This window comes from Giraffa tippelskirchi, chromosome 9, assembly GCF_054371585.1.
Source record: "Giraffa tippelskirchi isolate mGirTip1 chromosome 9, T2T-mGirTip1v1.2.pri, whole genome shotgun sequence".
NCBI lineage: Eukaryota > Metazoa > Chordata > Mammalia > Artiodactyla > Giraffidae > Giraffa > Giraffa tippelskirchi.
In genome coordinates, this window is record NC_137283.1 from 105180784 (window position 1) to 105202358 (window position 21575).

At 40.1% G+C, this 21575-nt stretch overlaps 1 long non-coding RNA gene across 1 annotated transcript in view; it reads right to left on the reverse strand.

Annotated features, from left to right (window-relative positions):
- Positions 1 to 21575, reverse strand: part of LOC145521257 (uncharacterized) — a 222634-nt gene that overhangs the window by 116900 nt on the left and 84159 nt on the right. Inside the window, exon 3 of the long non-coding RNA XR_014065272.1 lies at positions 2880 to 2973. This is a non-coding gene — a long non-coding RNA (uncharacterized LOC145521257). The remainder of the gene's footprint in view (positions 1 to 2879; positions 2974 to 21575) is intronic.

Sequence of the window (21575 nt, forward strand, 5' to 3'; positions counted from 1 at the left end):
AAAGCCAAGTTAGGGGTCCAGCCTACTCCTTTGAGAATTTTGAATTCTCAAAGAAAAGAGAGATTTGATGATGACTCCAGAGGTCAACGGCCTCAAAGCCAGTTTACATTTTTAGAAACTGTTGGAGAAGGAAAGAGTGGTGAAAGAGGAGGGTGGGGCAATGACTGTAGGAATAAAATTCCAGAGAGTTCCAAGTGGCCCGAGGGTCATTGATTTAGGTCACTGACTTAGGTTAGTGGCCGAGAGGACTTGGACTTGAGAGGGAGCAAGCCATCCTCTGAGACAGGAAAACAGTGCATGCGAGCCGGTATAGATGTGGATGGAGGGAGCATATGGGCTCCCAGCTGGTAGTTGATAGAGGGCTCACTTGGGACCTAAAGGTCGTCAGAGTAGTGACAGCAAGGTCATCTTTGGAGACAGAGGAAGAGAGCATTAAAAGGGGTCAGAAGGAGTCTGGTGAGGATGTGGGAAATCATTAAAGGAACAGGAGAGGGAGGCAACTCTGAAAAAGTAAAAGCACTGACAGGAATTTCTGAGCACCCAGCTCAGACTGGAGACCAACTGTCTGCAGTGGCCTTGATCTGCCAGGTGTTATGGCTTTACCAGAGGGTTTACTCTCTGGAGCATGGGAGCAGAGGAGGCAGATAAACTCAGGATTCAGTGGTGCTGTGCATAAGCAGTGAAAGAATGTAGTAAGCAAGAAGCAAGACAACTGGCAAAAGTTATTACAATTCTCAGCTATGCTACTCAGTCTAGAAATAAAATGAGCTGTTGGTGAGGTCTTTCTCCGTGTTCCATATTTTCCAAAGGCCTCATTCAAGACCCAGGGAGCCAGAAGTTAAATCATATACTCAGGATATTTCCTAGAGAGTTCAAGGATTTCACAGTCTGGAAGCCTGACCTATAAACACTGTTCCTGGTGTGTAAGGAAATGAACTTTTAAATCAAATCCTTACAGCAGAACATTAGAAACCAAGAAATGCACACTAACCTCTACATGACCTGTGGAGAAAATGGATGGGTATGCCTCTGAATTCGAGGCAATATTTGGAGTGTGGTCCTCAGAAGGAATTTCTCCCCTAGACTGTCTCAGTCAAGAATGTGTCCAGCTTAGACAATCACACCTGTGCAACAATGTCCTCCCTTGGTTCACATCAGTGACAGAAATGTCAAATTTTCTTACCAAAATAAAAGAATCTTAGGGTTAGAAGAGCAGTTGAAGAACATTTAAGTCACTTTATTTTTTCCCCTTTGGAAAGTCCCTCTGCAGTCCAAGAGAGTAACACATTTTGTAAAAAAAAAAAAAAAAAAAACAAAACAGAATAAAAACTCATCCTACTCAAGTTAGAACTTAACCTTTTGTTCATTTCCTTTACAAAAAAATTATTTACATGTCTTATTCTTAAAAACTTAGAAATAAGAATTTCAAAGCACTTTAGAAGCCACATAGAGATATCATTCAGAAAGAAATTCTTAGGCACTGATAAATTAGACTAAGAGATTGTAATCTTTGCAGATTTAATATGACTAAGAGCAGGGATTTATAAAGGGGCAGTATGACACAGACTAAAATCCTTATTTCAAAGCTTGCTGAGTAAGTTATTGTTAACTTCCCTATATCTCTATTTTCTTTTCTGTAAAACAGATTAAATAATGCTGTTTTACAAGGTGTTTTTATAAAAACTCTATGCAGATTACCTAAACAGAGAACATGAAATGCAGGGAGTATTTTTGAAAACAAAAAAAAAATAGTTATGGTTGTTTTAGGAAAGGCTTTGCTGAAATTCTCTGTGATTACAGAGAAAACAGACAGTGATTACTCCCTAGATCAAAAGCTGTCGTGGGGCTCAGAGCTGGCTTCCTCTGAATCAGCAGGAAAAACTCCATCTCTGAGCACATATTCTCTACATTTCAAACTCAAGGACATCAAGTCTGCAACGTCTTCAAATGCTAAGTTTTAAATTAAAGATGCTTTATTTGCGTTTTAACCACCAGATGGTAGTGGGTGGGGAGGCTCCCCAGATGTCCCTGCCTCTCTTCTCCGTCTTGGGGACCTGGAGTGTGCAGTACTCCCAGCCCAGTCCAGGCCCCTTAGCACTGACACCTTGCCTCTTTCATAGCACCTAGCATATTGTTGATTTTTGTCTGTCTTCCTCAATACATAATGACTGCCTGGCTCCTATTGGTATTCCCAGTCATTAGACAGACAGCAAATATTTGCTGAGTGATGAATAAGTAAAACCAGGCCCCTGCTCCAGCCTTGTCTTGCCTTCAGCTCCTCAGAACACTCAAGTTCTTCATTAACTAATGGGCACTTCAGCTGACTGAACTGAGGTATCTTCACATACATCAGAGAATGAGCCCAGTGATTGCACACTCTGCTTCTCTTCCATCCAACATGTCCTGGTTTCCAGCTCATTCTGGGAGCTTCCCTGTCCAGTGAGAAGAAGCTATGACTAGGAAAGAAATTATTAAAAAAAAAACCAACTAGGCTGCCTAGCACTTACCTCAATAAAATTTAGATGTTTGGAATAGAGCTAGTGTTAAAGAAACTTAAATTCTTTGATTATGACAAAAGGTAAATGAGTTGCTAGGTCAGCATGTACATTCTGACTCAGAATAGGTTAGCCAAAAACAATTCCGTTAAGTCCCATAAAGGAGCATGTACACTTAGGAAAGCTTTCAAAGGTATCAGCATGTTAGGACCTGCTCTGCAAGTGTCAAAAGGGGTCTTATCTACAAACAGCCAGATAATAAAGGCTGAAAGGTAAAGTTTTACACTTTCTTGGAAATGCCTGCTCAATATCTCAATAGCAATCTGTCTGGATAGTTTTCTTCTCATCTACCTAACACTATCACCATCCCAACTGTATTTTTACCTTACATCAGTACTTTGTAGAATCATTTTTGGTAGTGTAGATCATTGATTTTTCTCAAGGGATTCTTCCAGAGGTCTTCTACAATCTTCAAATTCTGGAATATAATTATAAGTAATTATTTCCCCTCTCTTTCCTCGGTGAGAATCTAAGTAGATCTGTCCACACAGACTTTAAATGCTCTCAGCAAGGGACAGGTTAGATTCACTCTCACTAGGATATTTGTTCCCACAATCCTGTCTTGTCAAAGCCCATGGAATTTAAACTGATTACAAATGCCTACTTATATGTGTCCTCAGAGGTAACTTGCAAATACTGAAAACCTCAGCGTTCACCCTGGCAAGGCCCTGAGTAATATTCACCCAAATCAGAGTGGCTGTCTTTAAGATTCCTTTGTAAAATACTTAACCTAAGAAAAACTATAAGCTCTCATAAGAAATCTGTAATGTACTTTTTTTATCTTTAGCTTGGAGCCAGAAGCTGAGAAACATTGGAACATTGATACTGCAAAAGTAAAGCACAAATAAAATAATAAAACAAATTGTTATGATGATTTCCATTGTATACGATTTTCTGTGCTGTGCTTAGTTGCTCAGTTGTGTCCAACTCTTTTGTGACCCCATGACCTATAGCCTGCCAGGTTCCACTGTCCATGGGGATTCTCCATGCCCTCCTCTAGGGGATCTTCCCAACCAAGGGATCAAACCCAGGTCTCTTGCATTGCAGGCAGATTCTTTACCATCTGAGCCAGCAGGGAAGCCCAAGAATACTGGAGTGGGTAGCCTATCCCTTCTCCAGTGGATCTTTCCAACCCAGGAATTGAACTGGGGTCTCCTGCATTGCAGGCAGAGTCTTTACCAGCTGAGCTACTACGGAAGCCCATATGACTTTCTACATAACAGCTTTATTGAGATACAATTCACAGATATATTGTACATTTTACCCATTTGAAGTGTATAATAGTTGTTAGTCTATTCACAAAGTTGTACAGTTATTACAACAATCAATTTTAGAACATTTTTATCACCCCTGCCTAAAAAAACCCATATCCATTAGCTGTAGCTCCCCATTTTCTCCCAATCCCCTCAGTCATGGGCAGCCATCAGCCTACTTTCTGTCTCTATAGAGTTGCCTATTCTAGACACTTCATATAAATATGATCCTTTGTGGCTGGCTTGTTTCATCTAACGCATTTCAAGATTCATCCACATAATAGCATGTATTAGGGCTTCTTTTCTTTTTGTTGTCAATATTCTAGTGTATGAATATTCATTTTATTTATCTATTCATCAGCTGATGGAGGTTTAGGTTGTTTCTACTTTTTTAGGCTATTGTGAATAATGCCTATGAACACTTATATACAAGTTTTTATATGGGCATGCATTTTTATTTCTATCAGGTATATACCCAGATGTATAACTGCTAAATTATATGGTAGTTATAATAAGCTTTAAAGAAATTTCCAGGCTGCTTTACAAAGAATCTGCACCATTTATCATTTCCACCAGCAGTGCATGAGGGTCCCCATTTCTCCACATCCTCACCAATACTTACTATCATCTGACTTTTTAATTATAGTTATCCTAGTGGGTATGAAGTAATATTTCACTATGTTTTTAATGACTAATGATGTTAAATATTTTTATGTGGTTATTGGCCATGTGTATGTATGTATTACTTGAAGAAATGTTCTCAGGTCTTTTGCCCATTTTTAAGTGGGTTATTTGTCTTTGTGTACAGTACTTTTAAGGGTTTCCCTGGTGGCTCAGACATTTTGCCTGCAATGGAGGAGACCCAACTTCAATCCCTGGGTTGGGAAGATATCCTGAAAAAAGGAAAGGCTACCCACTCCAGTATTCTTGGCTGGAGAATCCCATGGACAGAGGAACCTGTCAGGCTACAGTCCATGGGGTCACAAAAAGAGCTGGACACGACTGAGCAACTAAGCACACACATAGCACTTTTAAAGTTTTCAAGATGCTTTAGTGTGTACCATTTCAACCCAGTGATATGGATATTATTATTATCATAATTCAAGCATGGCCACAGGACTGGAAAAGGTCAGTTTTCATTCCAATCCCAAAGAAAGGCAATCCCAAAGAATGCTCAAACTGCATGAGTGCACACAATTGCACTTATTTCACATGCTAGTAAAGTAATGCTTAAAATTCTCCAAGCCAGGCTTCAGCAATACCGTGAACTTCCAGATGTTCAAGCTGGTTTTAGAAAAGGCAGAGGAACCAGAGATCAAATTGCCAACATCCGCTGGATCATTGAAAAAGCAAGAGAGTTCCAGAAAAACATCAATTTCTGCTTTATTGACTATGCCAAAACCTTTGACTGTGTGGATTACAATAAACTGTGGAAAATTCTGAAAGAGATGGGAATACCAGACCACCTGACCTGCCTCTTGAGAAATCTGTACACAGGTCAGGAAGCAACAGTTAGAACTGGACATGGATCAATAGACTGGTTCCAAATAGGAAAAGGAATATGTCAAGGCTGTATATTGTCACCCTGCTTATTTAACTTATATGCAGAGTACATCATGAGAAATGCTGGGCTGGAGGAAGCACAAGCTGGAATCAAGATTGCCGGGAGAAATATCAATAACCTCAGATATGCAGATGACACCACCCTTATGGCAGAAAGTGAAGAAGAACTAAAGAACCTCTTGATGAAAGTGAAAGAGGGGAGTGAAAAAGCTGGCTTAAAGCTCAACATTCAGAAAAGTAAGATCATGGCATCCGGTCCCATCACTTCATGGCAAATAGATGGGGAAACAGTGGAAACAGTGGCTGATTTTATTTTTCTGGGCTCCAAGATCACTGCAGATGATGACTGCAACCATGAAATTAAAATACACTTACTCCTTGGAAGGAAAGTTATGACCAACCTAGACAGCATATTAAAAAGCAGAGACATTACTTTGCCAACAAAGGTCCGTCTAGTCAAGATGATGGTTTTTCCAGTCGTCATGTATGGATGTGAGAGTTGGACTATAAACAAAGCTGAGCGCCGAAGAATTGATGTTTTTGAACTGTGGTGTTGGAGAAGACTCTTGAGAGTCCCTTGGACTGCAAGGAGATCCAACCAGTCCATCCTAAGGGAGATCAGTCCTGGGTGTTCATTGGAAGGACTGATGTTGAAGCTGAAACTCCAATACTTTGGCCACCTGATGCGAAGAAGTGACTCATTTGAAAAGACCCTGATGCTGGGAAAGATTGAGGGCAGGAGAAGGGGACGACAGAGGATGAGATGGTTGGATGGCATCACCAAGGCAATGGACATGAGTTTGAGTAGGCTCTGGGAGTTGGTGATGGACAAGGAAGCCTGGTGTGCTGCAGTCCATGGGGTCGCAGGGAGTCGGACACGACTGAGGGACTGAACTGAACTGAACAGGGCATATTTTAATATTGAGTGTGGTGGGGGAGGGGAGATTGTTCGAGGTAATAGGAAAGTTCTTGGCAACATGGTATATGACTTTATGTCTAGCAACTACTATATCACTGGGCAGATCTTCTGTTACCTTGAACCAAGGATACAAACCTACAATATTGACATGGAACAATGTTTAGATGGAAATGAAGACATCTCTGCCTCCTTAAACAATTAACCCCTCACTCTTTCAACAAGACCTGGCGGGATTTTGTCTGTCTCCTAGATTCTGTTATCAGATGAGAGATGGCAGAAAACATTTTATTAATGACATAACTTGATGTAAACATGCCATTTCAAGCTAATGCTATTTTCAGGATTGACATTATGGTACACAGATCCCATTATATCCCTGGGAAATAGAAAGCTCATGCCAAGCTGATATCCTCAAGCAAGTATAGTGAGGACAGTCCATCATTTTGGGCTCAACATGAGGAATTCCAGGCATGCCAGTCAGTTTTTCCTGAAATGTGTTTGAAAGAAACTTCATATAATTCTGAAACATTTCAAAAGAAAAAAGATGGGAATTAAAACTGGCCACTGACTTTGATTATTGTGAAGTTGAATATTATATGTATGAAATTTGTATCTTCTCCTCTGTGATTTGTATGTTCATAACTTTGTCCATTTTCCTATTGTGGTTCTTTGTCCTTTTCCATATTGTTTAGAGGTTTTGATATGAGGAATATTAATATGGTTGTAAAATACATAGCAAACAGTTTCCAAGTTTTTCTTTGCCTTTTCATTTAATTTATGACACTGTTGATGTAGAGAAGTCTTCCATTACAACGTAGTCAAATCTGTCTTTTCGTTTGTGGTCTTTTGCCTTGAAACATCTCCCTCTTTATTAAAACCTAATTTTTCAATTGTGCTTAATGGGGCTTGATGTTACAGAGAGGTCTAGGAAGGTGACGATTAAAGAGTAAAGTGAAGTGAAGTGAAAGTCGCTCAGTCGTGTCCAACTCTTTGTGACCCCATGGACTGTATAGCCCATGGAATTCTCCAGGCCAGAATACTGGAGTGGGTAGCCTTTCCCTTATACAGGGGATCTTCCCAACCCAGGGATCAAACCCAGGTCTCCTGCATTGCAGGCGGATTCTTTACCAGCTGAGCCACAAGGGAAGCCCAGTTGAAGAGTAGCTATTGGATTAAATAGTTAGAATCCCTTTGATCACTTATAGGGAGCAATTTCTGTATACTTGTGAGCTTTGACCCCAGATTGCTAGAGTATAAAGTGTAAATACAGTCTAAGATGTCAAGATTCTTTGTGTAAATGAAAATAGACACTGTCAAAGTCTATGGATGGGGGAATGAAGAGCTAAATTGAGGAGATTGAGTCAACCTTTCATTCTGGAAGATCTGATATGCCTTCAGAGAGACGGTATCCTTTCCCCATGGAGGCTGTGACCCTCTTTGGTGATTAACTCTATCCTCAGAAAGATATTCCATGATTCTATAATTGGGTGGCATCTCAGAAAGAAAAAAAAAAAAAAGGATCATAATAGTGGTAACATCACAATAGTGGTAACAAATGAGTTTGAAAGCTTTGAAGCATTTCTCCACATTATTTCCTTTTAGCCTCTAGTGTCAAACTGAGATAGGTAAAGAGCTATCATTATTTCCATTTTACAAAAGAAGAAAATGAATTCCAGAGAGTTCAAGTAATTTACTAAGCTCAGGGTGGTACCCAGAGTTTATTTCTTATCCTCACAAATGTATAATTTTGTGGGACAAGATATATTAAAGGAACAATTGAGAGTACCCAAGAGACTACACGCCAAAATATTGTAATGAGTGGAGCTAATAATAAATGCTGAACAAATAGCTGAGAAAGGTGGTTGCCTGATTATTAGAAAAGATTTGATGGAAACATTAGTATTTCAAATGGGAGTTGGATTTGGCAGGTAGAGGGAAAGAAAACATTTCAGACAGGAACACAATGAGAAAGCATTAAGATAGGAATGTGAGGCCTAGTGTAGGAAAGACAAGGAAGCAGTGAAAAGTCTGGCCTGTTGAATACACTTTTTAGGTGCAATGTTGTAGGAAGGGGGATCCCTTCTAGGGCCTTGAGAGTGGGCTCTTCTTTAACACTCAGAAATGAACTGTCTGAGGAGACACATATGCTGACAAAGCAAGAGACTATTGGGAAGAGGTGCTCAAGTGGAGAGCTGCAGGATAAGGGAACCCAGGAGAACTGCTTTGCTGCATGGCTCAGTCTCAGGTTTTATAGCAATAGCGTTAGTTTCCAGGTTGTCCTTGGCCAATCATTCTGACTCAGGGTCCTTCCTGATGCCTAGTTTATTTCTCAACCAAGATGGATTCCAGCAACAAGGATTCTGAGAAAATGGCAGGACATGTGGACTGGTGACTCCTCTCTCCTTTTGACCTTCTCAAATTCTTCTGGTTGGTGGAAACTTGTTAGCTCTGTGTTCCTTGCCAGGACCTCCTGTTGTAAGATAACTCATGCAAGTGGTTACTATCAGACCTGGCCAGGGTGGGGAGTTTTGGTCAGTGGTTCTCCTAACAGCAGGATATTAGGCTGGAAAGGGAAAGTCAAAATTTTAAAGGCCTAGAGTAACAAGGAGAGATATTTGCTATAGAACATTTAAGCAAAAGAAAAGGATTGTAGATACTTTCAAAGGAGAAATAAAGAGTTTATTAGGAAGAGTAAAGATGGAGCTAGTGGTAAAGAACCCACCTGTCAATGCAGGAGACATGAGACACAGGTTCAATCCCCAGGTCAGGAAGATCCCCTGGAGGAGGGCATGGCAACCCACTCCGTTATTCTTGCCTTGAAAATCCCATGGACAGAGGAGCCTGGTGAGCTAACATGAATGGGGTCGCAAAGAGTCGGACATGACTGAAGCAACTGAATACATTAGCAAGAGTGGTTTGTTGAGAACATGCACAGCAGATAAAAGGAAAAAATGCTAGAGGCTAGAAAAAGAGTTGAAATGCTAAAACTGACATCCAAGTGTGAAGTGATGAGGTCTTTATAATGGTAGTGGGGATAGAAAAGCACAGGGGTAAATTCAGAATCACAGAAGCAGAAGAAACTTCCTCCCAAGAGCTGAGTCCCAGGGCATGAAGATAGTCTGATGCCAGTGAAGAAAAACAGGCAAAAAGATATATTTTCATATCTATATTTGATAAGTTTTATGTGTATGTATATACAAACGGACTACTGCGCTCATGCAGCAGGCACCCAATAAATGCTGTCCCCTGCTCCCCCTCCAGAGCCCTGCAGATGTCATTGTTTAAGAAGTTATTACTTTAGACATAATAACTAGGATTGTGAGAATAGACGAGCCCTCAGAAGCAACAAATGCAGAAATTTTTTTTTTTTTTAAAGGCCCACAGAGCAAGATTTAGGGAGCCTTCACCATTAAAGGATGGGAGAAACTAACAAAGGCGATTAAAGGAGCAGGGGAGAGAGTAGTCCCCTCTGACAACAGCACAATCGCCTTCTAAAGCATTCAGTTTAAAGCCTTACATGCATGGTAAAGGGTGTGAACGGTGAAGTCAATTGAGAAAGCAGAGTTATTCTGCCAAAGAGACCCATTTGAAAGTGAAATAGAGGTCAAAACCCCACTCTAACATGGAAATTGGAAACCGCCAGATGTTCCGATGCTGTGGTATGGTTCAAAAAGGGCAGAATTGACGGATTATTAACCGTGCCAGCTGGCATCATGGAATTTATGTTTCCTTTGTTATGTGAAATGTGCAATCATAATAGAAACATTAAAAATCTGACTAGGTTCAAGGAAGGGTACAAAACAATATAAATCAAATTTTACTGTAATAAATATAACTAACAGCAGAGGGCTCCCTTCCACATCTGGCAAATTCTCAAAGCAGACAACCTTCAAATGAAGTTTTTATGTTCTAGTAACTTCTGCTAGCAATTGAATATTTTCATATGTAGCGGGGAAAAAAAAACTTTGCAATCGTAAATAAATTACAAACACAATATTTAGATCACCAGGTCCTAAGGCTCTTTAAAAATTTTTTTCCATTATGCTTTTGCTAATGAGAAACTTGATCTGAAATCATTAATACAATAATTCAGGGTAGTCTAGTTATAAAATGCCTCAAGACAGAAGGATGACAAGAAGTTACAATCCAGAATAGTCAAATACTTAGCAATTATGATCTTGAATCATCTGATAAGATTTCTTTTTAAATGAAAGTAAGATTTTTAGAATTAATAGTGATATACACTCATTAGGGGAAACAAAAACAGAAAGAGGAAAAACTCAGTAAGTTTGTCCTCCAGGTACATCCTTAGCTATTTTGGTGGGTTTTTTTTCTCAATCTCTTTTATGTATAACTTTGCTTCCATGTTAATACACAGATTGATTATCAAATTGTGTACAGAATTTACAACTTTCATCTTGCTTCAGTAGTGAACATTTTGTTAAAACATGTCATATTCCAGTAAAAATTTATTTGTATACATAACTCTTAAAAATTACATAGAATTCAGTAACGTGAGCATATGTACTAGAAAATACTTAACCAGATATAGCTGGATATTTAAGCACATTCTAAATATTCTTTTTACATAATATAATACCTTTTTGCCTAAAATATCTCTTTCCTATATTGTGAATTACCTCCTTAAATTAGTCTTCTAAATAAAATTTTTAACAACAGAGTATGAAATAAGTAGCCAGTTTAAACATACTCCTCTTTAAGTCGAGATGAAACAGTTAAACTGTAAAACCTAGCAAAGCAATAAAATGACCATTTTTAGCCACATTGCTACCCCTGAAGGACAGCTGATAATACATGGTAAATACCCATAGCATAGAATACATCAGAGGAGACCACTTGGGTTTGATAATTTGCAACAGAAGTACACTAAAGTTATACCTATGTTTGTGTGTTTTTATATTGCTTTAAAACCTACTCATATTTTTTACTTTTAAGTTGACTGGGAAAAAGGACATAGGACATTCTGAAATATTTGTATCATTATTTTCTTAACTCATCATATTGTTGTTTTAAAATCCTGAATTAATGGGGACTTCCCTGGTGTGCTGTGCTTAAGCTTCTAAGCATTCTGTGCTTCTAATGCTGGGGGCATGGGTTCCATCCCTAGTCAGGGAACTAAGATCCCACATGCCACGTGGCCAAAAAATAAATTAATTAATTTAAAAAACTAAAACCCTGAATTAATGAAAACATTAAGAATTATTAAAAAGAGATATGTGAGCCAGTTAGTAACCACTGACACTTCAAGTAAAGATTCTGGTGCTTGAATAGCAGACCCAAGCTCTAAGCAACACCCTTTAAAACACAGAGCCTGCTGGGGTGGGCTTTTGGCTTCACAGTGACCATGAAGTCTGAGTGGTATGATGGGCTAAGCACAGAATCTGCAGTAAGATGATTTGGATTCAAGTTTTGCCCTGATTGTTACCAGATGTATGATTTTGTACTAGTGAAGTAATCCTTGGAATTCACTTAGGGGATTAAAAAAAGAGAGAGAGAGACAGTGAAGTGATTTCTCTAAACCCTCTCATGTATTTCAGACTATTCACCTGATGACACAGACAGTATTTCCACAAAATTGCAATTTGGGGCCTATAATTCCTGTATCCAAACACACAAAATAGAAACACAAGAAGGCTGTGGTCTGCAACCAGGACTCTTGAACAAATCAGAGCCCAGAGAGAACAGACATCTGGTTAAACACTAAGATGTTTTAAAATCAAATCAAAACCCTATTTTTATTTTTTATAAGATACTTTTAAAGTTTTTGAATAATTTATAAAGCACATTATGTAGTGAACTATGTAATGCATTCGTATTTTCAACAAGCTGTTTTTAATTTATTGTGAAAAATAAGGACAAAAATAAATTTTTGCCCCAAAATGTTGTCATTCAATTTGCACATTGTCCTTAGAAAGGACAATGATTTTTCAAAGGCAGTTTTACTGCTAGTCAAGTAGGGCACTTATCTGAATACTAATATTTTTATTTAAATCCATACATTTGATAGTTTCTTAGGATTCATCAAAGCATATCATTAACCACATCAGGGGTCAACAAATTTCAGCCCTTCAACTCAAGGGCCAAATTCAGTTGGCTGCCTGTTGTGCACAGCCTACAGATAAAGAATGATGTTTATATTTTTAAATGACAAAAAAATAAAAAGAAGCATAATATTTCATAACATATAGAAATTATATGAGATTCAAGATTGTGTCCATAAAGTTTTTAATTTCACTAATAGAAAATTTGTGGAAATTTGTTTTCTCTCTTGTTATGTAAGTACTTACATAATACCCTTAATTTTGCTGTTTGGCTCACAAAACTTAGAATATTTTATTTACTACTCAGCTCTAAACAGAAAAAGTTTGCCAAGCTCTAAGCAATACCAAAACCCCAAACCATTATTTAATGCTCCTTGGCTCTTCATAAATAATTAAATACTTTTCCCACTTTAGCATTAGAAGCAAATAGTCTGTAGCAATTTTTTTTTGGTTACCCAAATTATCTAACTGAAATTACCAGGGTACCTTCAAAAAAAATTTGATGTTTGTGTCCCAGCCCCAGAGATTGTGACTTAATTGGTCTTGGGCATGCTCTCAGCTTTGAAAAATTTTAAGGATGCACAAGTGATTCTAACATGGAGTTGAGGAACCATCCAGTACTTTGGCAGATCTAATCTACCCAACTTCACCTAGTTCTCCCTTCTGCAGACAGTCCTCCTGCTCCTTCTGCTGATTCCCTACCACACAGCAAACTGCAGCTGCTCCACACCCTCCAAATTCTCCTTAAGTCTTTCATTCCCAATGCCCAGACTTCATTTCTAATAGCAAGTGACCTCCTCCCCCAACGTGATTGAGAAGATCGAGGCCAATTCATCACCAAGTTTGCCTGCCTTACTTCCTGAATGGAATGCCTTCCTTAAGTTCATTCTCTTCTGTCCAACCCTTCTAGAGGGAATATACTATGGTGATTAAAAAGAGATTTTGACTCAGACTAACCTGAATTTGAGTCCCTGTTCCTCTACTTACAAGACATGTGACTTTGAACAAATTATTTAATCAGTTTGACCATCAGTTTTGTCATTCATAAAGTAGCAGTAAAAATAATCCTTACCTCATAGGGATCTTTGTGAAAATTAAATGAGATTTGCTTGCTACTTAAAGTGTAGTCCTCAGACTAGCATCATTAGCATCACCTAAGCACTTGTTAGAATCTCACATCCCACCCAGAACTTCTGAATCAGAATTTGCGTTTTCATGAGATTTGTTTGTGGTTAGTATACACATTAAAGTTTAAGAATCATGGTGCTAGGAAGCTTTTCATTTCACTGCATGCTTAGGCTGAGTCTCTTTTCAGTCCTTCAATAACAACACCACATATATATGACATGAGGGTGCCCTGGAGCAGCATGAATTTTATGTACAAAAAGAGATTTTCTTAATTAAAAGAAAACTGATCTGTCAGTCATGTACAAGATAATTTGAAATCAAGAGTAGTGTAGGGAAAAGTGAAAGTGTTAGTTGCTAAACCATCTTCGACTCTATGTGATCCCATGGAATGATAGCCTGACAGGCTCCTCTGTTCATGGGATTGTCCAGGCAAGAATACTGGAGTGGGTTGCCATTCCTTTCTCCAAGGGATCTTCCCAACCCAGGGACTGAACCTGGGTCTCCTACACTGCAGGCAGATACTTTACCGTTTGAACCACCTGGGAAGCCAGTTCGAGGAAAACAGATGGTTAAAAAGTTCAGGGTCACCCTCATGAAACAGGAAAATATACTCCTCTTGAGCATTTATGATCCCGCAGCTGCACACCTGGTGAGCTGAGTCCCTGTGCAGTTTAGAAAAACATACTCCTCTGGGCTTCCCTGGTGGCTCAATAGTAAAGATCCACCTGCCATGCAGGATACCTGGGTTCGATCCCTGGGTCAGGAAGATCCCCTGGAGAAGGAAATGGCTACCCACTCCAGTGTTCTTGCCTGGAGAATTCCATGGACAGAGGAGCCTGGTGGGCTACAGTTCATCAGGTTGCAAAAGTCAGACACAACTGAGTGACTAACACACACTGGGCTGTGCTGCCCTGTTTCAGAGCATATAACTTGCCAAATACAGCAGGGCCTCTGCCAGTTGGCCATGGCCAGTATGTGGCAATGCTTTGGAGATGAGATTAGCTGAAGTGCTGAACTAGCTCGTGGTCAGTTGGAATGAAAAGTAAGGATGGATTCCAGAAAAATGCCAAAATGATGGAGTGCAATGGGGAAAAGTTAGGGTGGAAAGTGGGGTTGTTAAGGAAGAATTCTGGGATGAGGTAGGATTTTACACAAGGGCTTGTATAAGCAGCCCTTATATAACAGGAAGAACAATGGACTAGAAAGTAAGAGGGGTTTTTGAAGAGTCTCAACTCCTAGACTGTGTGTCTAGTCCTAGACTAGAATTTGAAACTATATTATTTTCTTCCAGTTATAATATCCAACTATGCTAGACCAAGCCCCCCTCACCAAACAATAACAACTTACCCCTAATTTATGCTTTTAGTCACTTTATTTGATTAAGATATCGTGTTATATCCAATGTATCACATTCTTCTCCCTTCCTCTAGCCAGGGATGTGGCCTTTGTCAGATGCCAGCTCCCTTCCTCATCTTCCCTGAAATATCTCCTTTAGAGCTGGGGCAGGGTAGAACAAGCTTGCATGCTTCCCCTTTACCCCCATCTCTGCTTGACTGTGGCTCCAGCATGCTTTCCTCTAACCAACACTCCCTCCGAGCCATCACTCTAAGCATTGGCAGTTCCTTATGAAATTTGGCCACAATTCTGGCTGACCTCAGCTGGCACTGTTATGTCACCTTCTTTTGTCCCTTGTTATGAGATTCCTCTAGAGACACATGATCCCAAACTCTAACTTCCTTGGCCTGTTTGTAAGCTTGAACATATATATGTAGGAGCACTCTCAGTTTCTCTTAAAAGGGGGCACATGTGAGAAATCCTAGTGTTCTCTGCATTGGAGGGTTCCTTCTCCAGCATCCAAGTACATGTTGCCCATCTGAGATCTCTCTCTCTCTCTCTCTCAGTCACACACACACACAGAATAGCTCAGAGGTAGTTCATCAGCTCTGCTAACTAAGTAGGTATTCAACCAGGGAATGAAGTGTCAGTGGGACTTTCATTAGCCACCCCCAAATATATGAATGATTCTCTCAGACTTCCTTCTCTTGCCTTCAGTGGAAGAGATAAAGAGAAGAAATGAGTGCTTCACTCCCTCAAAAGGCTTGTCTTCTCATACATCAGCAGGGAATAAGAGATAGTGGAACAATAATGCCCAGTCTGTGGAAATAATCCTTCTCAGTTACCCCTGCAAAGAAAGAGATAGTAGGTCTCATTAGCTACAGTTCTCAGGGCTTAGAATTTGGGGAACAGCCCCAGTTCTGGGTCTTACTGATGGTTCTGGGACAACAGGGAAAATCCTACTCAGGCCCTGTTGTTGCCTTGTTACAAGATTAAGATATTAATTCTCAGAGAAGGAAATATGTTTGCCCAGTATCAATTAAAAGGGGAGATATAAATACCAACACCATGCTCCTCCCACCTGTTCTCCATAAATCAGCTTACCTATCCATAACTTGTAAGCTTTTGAGCTAGGTGACTTCAGGAAAATGAGAGTGGACAGCCACGTTATGTAAGCACAGCCACCAGTTTATCCCAGTGAGTACCTCTATGTGCTTTTCACAAATTGATGTGGTTAGCATAGAACTGAATGCTAAGTCTAATTCACTCATCAGTTACAAGCATTTCGATGTGTTATGCTATGCTATGCTATGCTAAGTCGCTTCAGTCGTGTCCGACTCTGTGCGACCCCATAGACGGCAGCCCACCAGGCTCCGCCGTCCCTGGGATTCTCCAGGCAAGAATACTGGAGTGGGTTGCCATTTCCTTCTCCAGCGCATGAAAGGGAAAAGTGAAAGTGAAGTCGCTCAGTCGTGTCCGACCCTTAGCGACCCCATGGACTGCAGCTTACCAGGCTCCTCCATCCATGGGATTTTCCAGGCAAGAGTACTGGAGTGGGGTGCCATTGCCTTCTCCGTTCGATGTGTTATGCTGGTTTAAAAAAAAAAAACACTCCCCATTATCCACTGTATCCATTACCCCATAGATTTCGACTTCAATACTGGGGCATTAATACAACCAGCAAGGAAATGGGGAAGAACTTTCCTTGGAAACATTGTCCTCCCTACATCAAGACATTCCAACCTGTAGCTGTGGATGGCTACAGTTAAACCAGCTTCCTGTGCCTTCAGAAAGGTCAACCTGGAGATTATCTTAAGCAAATATTTATTTTTATGGTCAGCCAGGTCTATAAGAGCAAAGGGAAAGAAAACGCTCTACCATTAGCTAAAGCATTTGGTTCATCTCCAAGGAACAAACCAAGATCCTTTGCAGACATGTTTATAGGTAGGACACTGAGCATTTACTTAAATCCTCAAGTTACTGAATATTTATGCTGTCTTTCATTTTACTGGGGATTAGAAGGTTTCCCTGCATGGAGATACTACATTGAGAAAGCCAGTGCAGGGCTGAGACCAGGAGGTCCATAAATACCACTGGGTCAGATGAAGGTGCTTTAGAGGCAATCGAGTCAAACATGACTTCAGCTAACAAGTATTTAGTGAGCACCTGCTCTGTATTGAGCTCTGTGCAGGGGTTGTAAATCGTGCCTCAATATAACTTTCCTGTGAGCCAGAGATATTTTCTATTCATTTTTTTCTAAAGGCACAATACAAAGATATTGTGGCTTGGCCACATTTTCAATGCTTTGTTCATCCTTATTTCACTGATCCATGATGTGAGGTTCAAGGTCTTTGGTGCTTTCCAGATGGAAAGTCTGCTTTCCCTCTTTTGATATAATCCATTTTGAGTTGGCACCAGCTGGGAAATCTTTGCTTGCCTCACTTAATTGAGCTGTCAGTCCCGTTCCCAATCTAGATTTGTTTCAAAAAATGAAGGAGGGAAGGAAAAAAGGAAGAGAGGAAGGGCAGCTAAGGTTAATTCTAGCCCCTAGTTTTATAGTCTTAACCCATGGATTTTTGAAGTGGAATTAACATGCCATTCTCCAGATGTTCCATTTTGTAGGTTAAGGAGCCCCCAAAGAAATGTTTAAGCACTGCTGTTAAAGAGCCATCACTAAGTATCTCATTGTGGTTTGATGATGCATTTACTTCATTTATATGTATATCCTTTTCACCCTTGATAAGAAGTGATCAGTAAATATTTAATGGATGAATGGAAAATAAATAGATGTCCAAAGGCAACCTGAGTGTTTAAGTGCCTGCCCACAGGAACTAATGATACACGACAACTGGTAAAAGGAGACGAGGCACCAAGAAAGGGCTTAGCGGAGGATTGAGCTACTCAGACACAAAGTTATTGGCCATGGAATAATCTGTAGATTTGCAACATTTAAAATGAGTAGCAGAAATAATAGAAGTCGCCAGAGAGGATCTTCCTTATGACCTGGAATAATGAAAATCCTACCAACTTCCTTTGTAGAAGTAGCTTGCTGCTGCTGCTAAGTAGCTTCAGTCGTGTCTGACTGTGCGACCTCATAGACGGCAGCCCACCAGGCTCCCATCCCTGGGATTCTCCAGGCAAAAACACTGGAGTGGGTTGCCATTTCCTTCTCCAATGCATGAAGGTGAAAAGGGAAAGTGAAGTTGCTCAGTTGTGTCCAACTCTTAGCGACCTCGTGGACTGCAGCCTACCAGGCTCCTCCATCCATGGGATTTTCCAGGCAAGAGTACTGGAGCAGGATGCCACTGCCTTCTCCAAGAAGTAGCTTAGTTCTGTTTAATACAAAGAACCAAGCAATTAATTAACTTTTTGGAAGAGATCAAAAAATAACAACACAGAAAGTAGAATAGAAGAGACAGGCTGTGAGGAAAGAGAAAGGTAGGGGAGAGGAAGGAGGGGAGGGAGAGAGAGAAAGACTAATTTCTTCCCTCAGAGCTAACCTGGGGTGTAGACTCATTAAATAAAGAGCATGTCTCTCCTTGAGAGATGGCATTAGGTTCAAACTAATGCCACAAATAAGACATCAATTTTCTGCTAGTGCCACTGAAAAGAGATGAAGAGCTTGCAATGGTTTGGGGCAGCTTAGTGATAATCAGGAGCCTGCAGTCTGTCTGCCAAGTTTATTTCAGAAATGGACAAAGCATGAAGTTAAACAATGAAATTTATGTTCCTTTTTGGTCCACAGCTAAAACATCAAGCTCCAGTGTGAAAGATGAATGCAGTATCATCCTCTCAAGTGTTTTGTTCTCAATAACATGTGTTTGCCTGCTCCAGGAAAATAGTATTTGTCAGAAAATGCAACTGCATGTAATCCAGCTAATAGATATTGTTACAATGTCCATGCTTTGCTTTAAAATGTTGTTTCTTCAGCATAAATAGCACTTACTAGTTTAAGTAAAGTTTTAGGTTCTGTGTGTTGTCCTAAGCAGAAATTCCCATCCCAGGGATGGTCAGTAAGCTACTTAGTTACAGTTAATTGGGAAGCCCACACTTCAGAGGAGGCTAGCACAGCTTTCAGGTGCTTTCCTCCATCTACACCAGAGAGTTATGAAATTAGCATAAAGAATATTAGGAATGGGCTCTCAGTGATGAAATTATAGGCACCCTAAATATATAGAGGGGGCTTCCCTGGTGGCTCAGTTGTAAAGAATCCACCTGCCAATGAAGGACACATGGGTTCGATCCCTGAATTGGGAAGATCCCCTGGAGAAACAGTTTGACACGACTGAGTGAGTAACACACCTATATGAGTAGAGGGGCTTCCCAGCTGATGTTAGTGATAAAGAACCTGCCTGCCAACGCAGGAGACGCAGGTTCAATTCCTGGGTTGGGAAGACACCCTGCAGGAGGGCATGGCAACCCACTCCAGTATTCCTGCCTGGGAAATCCCCTTGACAGAGGAGTCTGGAGGGTTACAGTCCATAGGGTCTCAAAGAGTCAGACACAACTGAGTGACTAAACAATAATAACTGACATATAGAAGAGGTAAAATAAAATAGTTTGGAGAGATTCTCCATCCTGGAATAAAAGTTTAACCTGACCTGTAGCTTGTGCCTGCTGTCCTGTATCCAGCTGGGAAGTCAGAAGATTTCTGTTTGCCTGATGTCACCTGTCAGGGTAACAAAATCCTGTCTCCAGGAAGTCAGTATGTCTGCCTCAACTAAACTTTCCATGTAGCGGGCAGTTAAATCACCTAAAATCAGATCGGTAAGACCGCCTCAGTCTTAAAGAGTCAAGCTGGCTTGGCCCTGCTTAGTAATAAATGTTAACAAATGTCTATATGTGACTCTAGAATTTTGTTTGAGAATTTCTTTCATCGTCACTTCATACAAAGGTGATGAGAGTGGAGCATCAAATAGATCAAATAGCTGGAATCTCCTGTGCGTGTGTGCTCAGTTGCTTCAGTCGTGTCCAATTCTTTGTGACCCTATGGACTATAGCCCACCAGACTCCTCTGTCCATGGCATTCTCCAGGCAAGAACATTGGAGTAGGTTGCCATGTGCTCTTCCAGGGGAATCTTCCCAACCCAAGGATTGAACCTGCATGTCTTATGTCTTCTGCATTAGCAGGTGGGTTCTTTACCACTAGCACAACCTGGGAAGCCCAGAATTTCCTATTATCCACCAAAATTATCTTAAGTGTTGAGCATTTCCAAAATGGTCTGGCTTAATTTGCTATAGATAAACAATTAAGCTTAATAGAAACTTCTACTTTCAAATTTGCCTTTCAAGTGTTAGAAAGTTCAGCTCAAAAAAGAGTTCCTGGAGCATCAGGCCACTCAAGCCTAGATATTGATAATTCTAGCTGCTGATTACAGGGACTATCCCTGCTGTGACTTTGGCCTAACCCTCATGATCACTGGCACAGGCTTCCTCATGTTACACTTGTAGCTTGGTTCCCAGCTATGAATGCTACTCTCATCACTTCAATATTTGTTTTGATTTTATACATCACAAAATTTATGTCTCCAATGTATATGCGTCTCTCTGCATATATTTATATGCCTAGGATATTAATGTGGAAGATTAGTACAGTGAAGAAGATTAGTGTACACTTTAGACAGAATGTATTCCGCTAAAGTGAGCACTGACTTCCAAGAATGTCAAACATGCAATTAAAAATTCAACATTAAACAATGTTAAATACAAGGCATTAATGTAGCTTGTGTTCAACAAATACATTTTCAGCTGAGACTGGATCGTAGCTTTGGAATAGGAATAACTTAGACAAAGAGTTTTGACTTAAAGTATAGAAGGTTGATGGCAAATTGGCTCATCACAGCTAACATTTTTAGGCATGTTTCCTTAGAAGATTTCAAAATATTTTACCTGAAGAAGAAAAATTTCAATGTTTGGTCCTCCAGTAGCATATGAAAGGTAAAAGTCCAAAGGAAAATGACTCTTTGAATGTATCTCCCTTCAAATCCAAATCATACAGGTAGATATTATAAAAATTAATTAGTCCTGCAAAGACTATGAAGAAAAATAGCAGTGACCAGCCTTACCCTTGCCCATACCCAGTCCTGCTTTCCAATGGCACCCAGTTTTTAATCTTAACTATTTCCTATAGTAGTCATTCACATTTTAAAATGATATATGTGCGGCTATTCTTAGTTTATGAATTTTACATGGTAGCCTACTGGTTTCCTATTAAGGAAATTAAAGACTCTGACTCTTGAGCTCATTGGCAAGGTTAAATTTACACAAAGAAGTCAGAAAATGAAGAAGAAAGAAAATTTGAGAAGAATTATTTGGAGAAATTTATGCTGGGATAATCAGTTCTTTTCCACAAAAGAGCAGGGATGTCATGTCAGTTTCAACTTCCTTAGCTTCAAGTTCAAAAAAAATTGGGCTTCAAAGTGAACACCAGAGGGAATCACACATTATCCTCCAGTGGAACACAGTAGAAATGCCTCTAACTCCTGCCCAAGAAATCTTAAAGGAAAGAAAATCCAGCAGGCTGCTTCGGTGGCAAGACAGAGAAAGCTGAGTCTGTGTTGAGAATTGTGTTTCCCTGATGGTGGTCAAAAGTCTGTGAAACTCAGGATCCAAGTGTGAAACCTATAGAGGGTATGGTGAACATAACTTAAGGAGATCTCCAATGAATCACAATTCCATACGATTGCCTCCTGTTGAATGGGGACAGCACCTGGGACTAGCCCCTAGCTGATAGAATATGACAAGTGGCTGGATATCACTG